This window comes from Petaurus breviceps, unplaced genomic scaffold, assembly GCF_028583685.1.
Source record: "Petaurus breviceps papuanus isolate PSGF00001 unplaced genomic scaffold, PetGlider_PUasm1.0 216, whole genome shotgun sequence".
NCBI classification, from domain to species: domain Eukaryota; kingdom Metazoa; phylum Chordata; class Mammalia; order Diprotodontia; family Petauridae; genus Petaurus; species Petaurus breviceps.
Window position 1 is genome coordinate 8456181 of NW_027185867.1, and position 10008 is coordinate 8466188.

Sequence of the window (10008 nt, forward strand, 5' to 3'; positions counted from 1 at the left end):
CACCCTTGCCATTTTCTTCCTTGCTCATACAGGTGCCCTGACTTTCTCTGCCTCTGAAAACTATGATCTAAGCAACAATACCACTGGCAAGATTGTCAGTGGGTTGTCCTATCATTCTACCCAACATCCCTGTAATTTACCAGAACAAAATGCCCTTCCTTGACCACCAAGACACTCCAGTATGTGTTGTTGCCCTCTCTTTGAATGTAAGCTTTTGAGATCAGAGACTGTCTCACTTTTGTATTTGTATCTTCAATGCTTACCACAGTACTTGGCACCTAGTAGATGCCTTTTCATTCCTTCATTATTTCATTCCAGACTTCACAACTCTTTGTTTTTTTAAGCAATTGGGGTTAAGTAACTTGCTCAAAGTTACATGGCCAGGTGTTTCTGGGTGGGTGCTAAGTGTCTGAGCTTGGATTTGATCCCAGGTCATCCTGACTCCGGGGCTGGTGCTCTTACTCACTGTGCTACCTGGCTGCCCCATCAGACTTCACAACTCTTAGCACTGCTTTTTAAATTCCTTCTGGTAGGGGCAGCCAGGTGGCTCAGCGAGTAAGAGCACCGGCTCCAGCATCAGGATGACCTGGATCAAATCCGTGCTCAGATACTCAGCACCACACCCAGAAATAACTGGCCGTGTAACCTTGAGCAAGTTACTTAATCCCGATTGCTTAAAATAAAAAATAAATTAAAAAAAATAAAAGAGGTTTATTCAATAAGCATTTATTAAACACCATTATGGCAGGTACTCTTCTAGGTGCTGGTGATACAATGACAAAAAAGAAATAGTTCCTGCCCTGAAGGAACTTATATTCTGTTGGGGAAAAACAAAAGATACACTTCAAATGAAATGCAAAATAAAATACATAATAATTAAAAAAAATAAATTCCTTCTGGTTATATCTTTCACAAGGGCTAGTACTTGTACTCTGCTGGCATGACTTTAAGAATTCAGGGTCACTTCCATAAATTAGAGGAAGGCTTTCATAATTAAGATACACACACATATGTGTACATGTATCTTCTCAACAGCTTGGCTCATATTTTCTCTTTATTCTGCAATACATGAAATATTCCCAATACCTACAATAGGTGTCATCCGAGAAACATTAATTGAAAGAAATAATAGAAAACTTTCCTGCTCCACATTCTTGGAGCTACCTTTTTCAAAGTCTTCTTTCTTTTTGAAGGTACTGATCAACACAACCTAACTTTATTAGCTACCCACTACACACGAGGCCCTCTGTAGGTGACAGGGGACACAGAAACAAAACCAAGAATCCTAACTCTCCAGGAGATTCCCTTTGAGGGGTGGCTGCTGATGCTCACTTGCCTTAAACCCATCTCCCTGCTGAGAACACTGTACACATGTCTGCCAGTGTGTAGAGGGGGTAGGGGGCAGCAGGGTTGGGGGGTGCAGAGAGGGGTGGGAGGTATGTTTTCTGTGAAGTAATACTTTGGAAGAACAATGAGCCCAAAGCCTATATTTGCAAAATGCCACAGAAAGGCTCAAGTCTTCAGGCCCCAGACAGGCTTTCTAAAAACTCTCTTTGTCTAAGTTCAGAGGTCCAGGCTATAAACCCTGGAGAGAAAACCCCAGTGGTGCTACTTAATACTCAATCACTGTGGCATCTCAGCAACATGTCTCAGTTTCCAGACAATGATCATAGGTGGCTGATGAGAGCCAGGGCTGTCAGTTTCAGGTTTCTCGGCCAGTGTTATCTAAGGACCGGCTGCTTGGGATTTGATCAGGGCTGGTTTGGGAAAGAAGCAGACGCTGACTTCTCCCCAAAACAGACTTCCCTTTGAGTCCTGCCACCACCCTGCCGAGGGACGTAATAAAGAAAACAAAAATCTCCACTGTATGTGGTTCTCTGGAATTTAACTTGGCTCCAGTGAGGTAAAAGTAAAGAATTACACTGCTTTCTTTCCCCTCAACGCCCTCTGTAGGCATTGGACCACAACAACTCAGCCTTGTGTGGGGATGGTGAAAAAGGGGTGGGGTGACAGAGATCCCCAACCCGCCCCTAGGCAACCACAAAGGTTACTAGTAAGGGAATCTATTTTAGAGTCACTGAGACACTGCCATATGATCCAATGCAAAAGTCTCTGTTTTTATTTGCCTAGGCTGTGACCAAAGGGAATCACAGCCCCAGGGTGATTCACATAGGAAAAGGACAGGCCCTCTTCTGTAAAAAATAAAAATGAGGTGGTTGGATTTATTCATCTCTGATTCCTTCCAGCTTCAACATTCTATGATCTTAGAGAGGTGGCCAAGAATAAAGTTAATTTCTTATTGTTGTTTCTGTCACAGTTCTCACAACGTGTTTCATTTGGAAACCAGAGGTGAGGAATGAGGAAAAGTCTTTGGAAGAAGCTGGCAAAGTGACTTTCTGAATCCTCTCAAGTCCTGGACTTTCTGAAACTGTCATCAACATTGACTCAAACACTATGCCCTTCATGTGTTAAAGTGGCCTCTGAGCTGCAGTACTGCCTTCCTCATCTATAAATGAGCTCATGTTGAGGTATGAACACAAAGCAATTAGGCTACTCCTCTGTAAAATAATGGGTTTGTTTATGAGCTTTAAGGTCAAACAAGTACTGGCTAATTTTCTGCGATACATATACTATCTCATGTCCATACTTTGGTGGGCTCTTTCTAGGAGTGGGGAGGAGGGTGGATAAGAAGGCAGGAGGACCTGAGTTCAAATCCTACCTCAGACACTCACTAGCTGGGTGATCATGAGCAAGTCATTTAACCATTCTCAGCCTCAGTTTCATTATCTGTGAAAAAAAAAAAAGTGGGGGGAAGGATAATAATAGAATCCACCTCACAGGGTTGCTGTTTAAGGACCAAATGCATCACTTTGCAAGCTTTAAAGCACAATACAAAGGCTGGCTACTATTAGTTTACGTTATTTTGTTCTAGATATCAATTATATCGAGATGTGGGTAGACTGCCGGTGTTAAGGCTAGTACCTGTGTCCTTTTACCTGGATGTTTAGCACTTTACTAATAACATGCTAAGTTATATATCTCTTTCCACTTGGATTTCCTGTGAGCAGAACTCATTATTTTTCTTCCCCAGACTCATCTCACATCCAAACTTCCCTATTTCCATTGAAGGCATTATTGTTCTTCCAGACAACCAGGTTCAAAACCTCAAAGTTCTTGTTTCTTTCTTCTCTGTCACCCCACACCCCCTTCCCATCCATTCAATGGTTAAGCATTGTTGATTCTACCTCCAAAACCTCTCTCACATCAGCCCTTCTCTCTTCATTCACTAAAGCCACTAGCTTTGTTCAAGCCTTCCTCACATCGCCCATTCCCTGCACAGTAGTCTCCTAATTGCTCCTCCTGCTTCAATTCAATTAAATGACCACTTATTAAAAATTTACTATGTGTCATGCATTGGGCTAGTGTAGCACCAATGTAATATTTATAGCACCCACAATCCCTATAAAGACTGTGACTATAAGTATTACATGATATTTGCATATTGCATGATGATTGAGAAATATACCAGATTGTCCAGGTAGAGGTCAGAACTGAAGCATTTATTTAGATACCAGAAAACAAAATCTCAAAACCAGTAAGCCAATTCCATCATAGTACCAAAGATATTCAGAAGCCATAATAACAATGAAAACCACAGCATCCTCCAGCCTTCCCACAAACCAATACAAAATCAATATTTACTCACAAACCTCTCTTTCTCCTTAATGAGCATCCTCTCTCTGCCCCAATGTCTGTCTAGCTCTGAACCAGCTTCCTGTGGGCTTTGCTCCACCCTTAAGCAAATTCCTTCCATCACAGGCCCCAAGTGATTATCTTCAGCCTATTGGGGGCAGAGTTTACTTTCAAAGCAGGGGAGGTCTTCAGACTCCCCCCAGGTCTGTTAAGGGACAGGGAGGATCTTCAAATTCCCAATCCCATTACAGCTAGACATAGGAGATACAAAAACCAAAACACAAACCAACCAAAATGATCCCTGCCCTCAAGGAGCTATTCTACTGATAGAAAACCCATTCAGAGAGAAGTAAATAAATACCAAATATACACAAAGTAAGTGGTGTGGAGGGAGGACCACTTACAACCAAGGGAATAAGGAAGGTCTCTGGTAGGAAGCGGCTTTCAAGAACCTTAGAGGTAGTTAGGGGATCAGAGAAGCGGAGGTGAGGTGGGAAGCATTTGTGCATAGGCACAAAAATCAGAGACAGAATGGGATGTTATATATGAGCAGCAACAAGTTGTCCCATTAAGCTGGAACACAGAGTGTTTGAAGGGGAGTAAAGTGTAATCAACCTGGAAAGAGAGGCTGGAGCTAGATTATAAAAGACTTTAAATGTCAAACAAAAAAGTTGTATTTTATCCAAGATGCAATAGGACCTCACTTAAACTGTGTAGGGGAGTGACATGGTCAGATCTATGCTAAAGACATGTCCTAAGGGAATATTCATTTGGCATTCATATGAAGGATGGCTTAGATAAGGGCAAGGCTGGACACTGGGGAATCAATTAGGAAGCTATTGCAATAGTCCAGAAAAGAGTTGATGAGGGCCTGAACAAGGATGGTTGAATTTAGAGTGGAAAGAAGGGGATGGATGTAGGAGATGTAGTGGAGGTGCAATTCATAAGAGTTGGTAACTGACAAGAGATGGCAGGGGCAAGAGAGGAGAGATGTAAGTGAAGAGTTGAGGATGGCAGTTTGTGAACCTGGGTAGTTGGGAAAATGGTGGTGCCCCTGCTAGAAATATAAGAATTAGGAGGAGGAATGGATTTAAGGGAACACACAATGAATTTTGTTTTGGACAAGTTGAGCAAGAGATGCCTCTAGGGCATTTAGGTGGAACAGACAAATTAACTCAGTGGAGAGAGATGAGGGCTGGATGGGCAGATTTGTGAATCATCTACACAGAAGTAATAATTGAACCTATGGGAGCTGGTGAGAGAGAGACTGACAGACAGGCAGGCAAAGAGGGAGACAGACAGATGAAAGGAGTGGAAGAGAGAGAGAGAGAAAGAGAGAGAGGAAGAGAGAAAGAGAGAGAGAGAGAGAGAGAGAGAGAGAGAGAGAGAGAGAGAGAGAGAGAGAGAATAGAGACAAGAGGATCCAGAATAGAATCCTGAATTCCAGAATTGGAAGAGGGCCATGGACGATAATCCTAACTTTGCTCTCCCTCTTTTCTAGTCACTTCACATCCCACCAAATCTGTTCGTGTCACTCTTCTTCTCAAAAATCTTCAGTGACTTCCTATAACCTCAAGGAGAAAATGCTAAATTATCAGCCTGGCTTTATAATATACTTTAAATGCCAGGTTGGAGATTTTGTACTGTCCTAAAGAATCAAGGTCAAATCACAAACATTTGTTAAGTGCTTACTATCTGTCCACTGTGCTAAGTTCTGGGGATACAAATACAAGCTAAAGAAAGGTAACCCCTGCCTTCAAAGAGCTTTCATTCAACTGGAGAGGCAGGGAAGGAGACATAATATGAAATGGAACTAAAAATAAGATGTAGGGGAAGGACACTTGAGGGGCTGGTGTCAAAGTCCAAAAAAGCCAGGAACAGAGCTAGGAAGGCAAAGAAGACTGGCAAGCCCAGGCCCTTTCCCAAAATGTAGACCCCTGAAGGAACTCATCAATGGTAGAAGGAAGTTAACACGGCAGAGGAATGTTCCAGGATGAAGAGGCTTCAAGCACTGGGGGTGGATTCGCTTCTAGGATGAGACAACAACTGAGGTATGGTAAAAAAAAAAAAAAAGTCTAGAAAGTCAGAAGCAGAACCAGGAGGGGACTAAAGGAGTCACCGAAGCCTCTTAATCAAGGGAGTGACATGGTCAGTCCAGCGCTTTAGGAATATCAATTTGGCAACTACATGGAGAATGGATTGGAGAAGTGAGAGACAAAACAGAGTGAAAATCTAGGAGGCTATTGCAATAGTTCTAGTGGGAGGGGACGGCATCCTCAACTTTCATAGAAGATGTTTAAGCAAAGAATTGGGGACAGATTCAAGAGATACCACGGAGGCAGAATTGACATAACTTTGGAACTAATAAGGTATGAAGTGAAGGAGAGAGAAGCATTGAAGAAGCCTCCAAGGTTGTGGACTGGATGACTATGAATGATGGTGCACCCAATAGAAACATCAAAGTTGGGTTAAGGTATATCTGTTTAGTTATGGGGAAAGGATAGGATCTGTTTGTTTCTGCTAAGTGATAAGAGCTTTATGAGATACTCAGATGAAAAATGCAGTAGGTAGTTGGCAAAGTTGGAAAACTAGATTATTAAGAACTTTAAATGCCAAATGAAAAATTGCATTTTATCCAAGATGCAACGGGGATTCACTGAAACTTTGTGCAGGGGAGTGACATGGTCAGATCTATGCTAAGGACATGTCCTAAGGGAATATCCATTTGGCAATCATATGAAGGATGGCTTAGATAGGGGCAAGGCTGGACATAGGGGAATCAATTAGGAGGTTATTGCAATAATTCAGAGAGTTGATTAAGTTGATTAAGGTAGGCAAGTTGGCAAGAAGAATTCACTAGAAAGAGATTAAGGTTTTAGAAGTTTGAAAGAAATTAGAAAGGGGTGTGTGTGTGTGTGTGTGTGTGTGTGTGTGTGTGTGTGTGTGTGTGTTATTTGGGAGACATCTTCGTAAAGATAATTGGATTCTAGGAAGCTGATAAGATTTCTAAGGGAGACAAGAGAGCCCAAGACAAAGGATTGGTTGGAGGGGATACCCATGCTTAGAGACTTGGAAAAGGATAATGATCTAACAAAGGAAACTGAAAAGGACAAGTCAGATGGGGAGGAGGAGACCCCAAAGAGAACAGTTTAAAGCTGCATAGCATTCAAGTAGAATGAGGACTGAGGACTGAGATCACTGGTTACCTTGGAGAGAACAGTTTCAAAATCAAGTAGAAGAGTTGGAAGTCAGATTTCAAGAGCTTTAGGTAAGGAAACAAATAATTAGTATGAGAATTACCCTTTCTAGGAGTTTGGCTGTGAAATAGAGTGGAGACATAGAATGATAGTTTGAGAGTGAAATGAAGGTTTCTGAAGGATGGGAGACACCAAGAGCATGTTTGAAGGCAGGAGGAATGGAGGCAATAGATAAAGAGAAAATGGAAATGAAAGAGAAGGAAATCATCAAGAGGGAAAGATCTCAAGGGAGGAGGGGGTTGGAGTCAAATGTACTAGTGCACAGTGTTGGCCTTGGTAAGGAGAATTGGTAAGGCTTATTATCAGAGAATAATAAGGAGAGAATAAAGGATAATGAAGAGGGGATTTGGGGTGTGAAGTGAGGGAGAAGAGGAAATAATAACTGGTGACCTGAATTTTGCTCATAAAATAGGAATTAAAATTCTTTGCTGAGAGGTTGGGGAAGAGGTTTGAAGAGCAGCCTGGATTCCATTCTCAAAAATCTTGTTATTCTATATCCACAGCACCTCCCCCATCCATCTTCTCTCTACTCATGTAGCCACCATTCTAGTACAGGGCCTTATCACCTCTTACCTGGCCAATTTTAATAGTCTCATATTTGATCTCCCCCCTCCGATTCATCCTCCATATCACCATCAGAATGATTTTTTTTTTTTGCTTTTTGGAGGGCAATTGGGGTTAAGTGACTTGCCCAAGGTCACAGGGCTAATTTTTTGTGTTAAGTGTCTGAGGCTGGATTTGAACTCAGGTCCTCCTGACTCCAGGGCCAGTGCTCTATTCACTGCACCACCTACCCACCCCCAGAATGATTTTTCTGGGGCACAGCTCTAACCACATCACTCTTCTGCTCCATAAACTCCAACAGCTCCCTATTACATTTAGGATCAACTATAAATTCCTGTTTGACATTTAAAACTATTCATAATCCAATCCCTTCCTACTTTTCTAGTCTTTATTGCATAATATTCCCCTCCCCACACTCTACATGACCATGAAGTGCTAGTTGCCTGCTTGCTGTCTTGTCTAGTATCTGTGCCTTTGTCCCCCATACTTGGAATGTATTCCCTCCTCACATTTAACTTCCTGGATCCCTGGTTTTCTGCAAGACTCAGTTACTGTGCAACATTGAAGCCCTTCATGATTCGTTCAAGTGGTTAACACCTTTTCTCCCAAAACTACCTAGTATTCATTGCGTATATATCCCAAGTGCGTAGTAAGATACACTTATGTTGTCTCCCCAATTGAAACTTAAGCCCCCTGAGGGCAGGGACGATTTCACTTTGGTCTTTATCCCTAGCACTTAGCCTAGAGCCAAATAAGTACTTAATCCGTGCTTATCGATTGAAGTAGACTACATGACAGTAAGCAACTGAGAAAGAATTGAGACTTGATTAAGGAAAAGAAAATTATGAAGGTGGTTTGTATGACTTTGGAATTGTGAAGAAGGTCTGAGATTGAACATGGGAAGGAGAAATTTGGGTGAACTTGAGGCACATTTGAAGAGGGAGAATGGCTCAAGCTGAGGGAGGAAAAAGATTGAAGGCTCAAGGGAAAGGATAAAGTAATTTGTAAAGAAAAGTTAAGTAAAAGAAGATAAGAACAGGACCTGGATCCATCTCTTACCTGCCTGACTACTCCTCACACTCCTTTGCTGGATATGCATCTATGTCACCCACATTGGTGGCCTCTGGGGCTCTATCCTGGGCCCTTGTCACTCTCCTCTCTATGCCATTTTGCTCAGCTCCCATGGATCAGATCAATTTATCCTGCCTTAACTCCAGTCCTGACCTCTGTCTCACTTCTCCAACTACCTATTAGACATCTTGAAATGGACGTCTTAAACTCAACAATCCAAATCTGAAGCCATTATTTCTTCCCCCCCAACTCTCTCTTCTTCTTAGTTTTCCTAATACTGTTAAAGGTACCATCATCCTTCCACTCACCACAACTGAGATGTCATCTCCAGTTCCTAGAGGCAGCTAGGTTGCAGTGAATAGAGAGCTGGATCTGGAGTCAGGAAGACCTGAGTTTAAATCTGACCTCAGACCTTATTAGACGTGTGACCCTGAGAGTCATTTAACCTATGTCTGCCTCAGCTCTCATGAAATGGGTTAGCACAGCACTATCTCCCAAGGTTGTGAGAGTTAATAGCATTTGCAAGGTGCTTAGCACGGTGCCTACCACATAACAGGTGCCTAGTAAGTGTTTTTTTCCTTCCTTCCTCTCTTTCTTTCATACTGCCCCTCCCATATCCAATCAGTTACCATGTCCTGTCCTTCTGCCTTTGTGACATCTCTCATACTTGCCCTTTTGCCTTCTCCTGATGCTGCCACCACCATGGTCCAGATCCTCATTCTTTCATGCCTAGACTGTTACAATACTGTATTCTCTACCAACTCTCATCCATCTTCCGTTCAGTTGTGTGCAAGTTCCATCATGTCAGTCCTTTGTTCAATAAAACTCCAGTGGCTCCCTATTACCTCCAGAATCAAAGGTAAATTCCTGTTTGGTTTTTAAAACTCTTTATAATCTTACCTTCTTACCTTTCCATTCTTCTTAGACCTTACTGTTCTCCATGTATTTTATGATCCAGGAACCAGATATTTGTCAAGTGGATGAGAGCTACCTAGGAGCCTGCTAAGATGTTAGCCACATACTAAAGAGGTGAGTTATAACTACCCACATAAAGTTTGAAAGTCGGTGACTGAGACTTTCACTAAGTATGGAAAGATGGCAAATATAGCAGTGATTTTTATTGAGTTTATGATGTTTGTACTTCTGCCATGTTTAAATGATTACTACATACACTCAATGTGCCAACTTGCCTTACTGATAGAATAGAATAGAAGGTGAAAGGGTACACACACATACAGAGAGGGACAGAGACAGAGACAGAGAGAGAAGAGAGAAAGAAAGAGAAAAGAGAGACAGACACAGAGAGGAGAGAGACATACAGAGAGGAGAGAAAGAGAGAGAGAGAGAGACAGAGAGACAGAGACAGAGACAGAGACAGAGAGAGAGAGAGAGAGAGAGAGAGAGAGAGAGAGAGAGAGAGAGA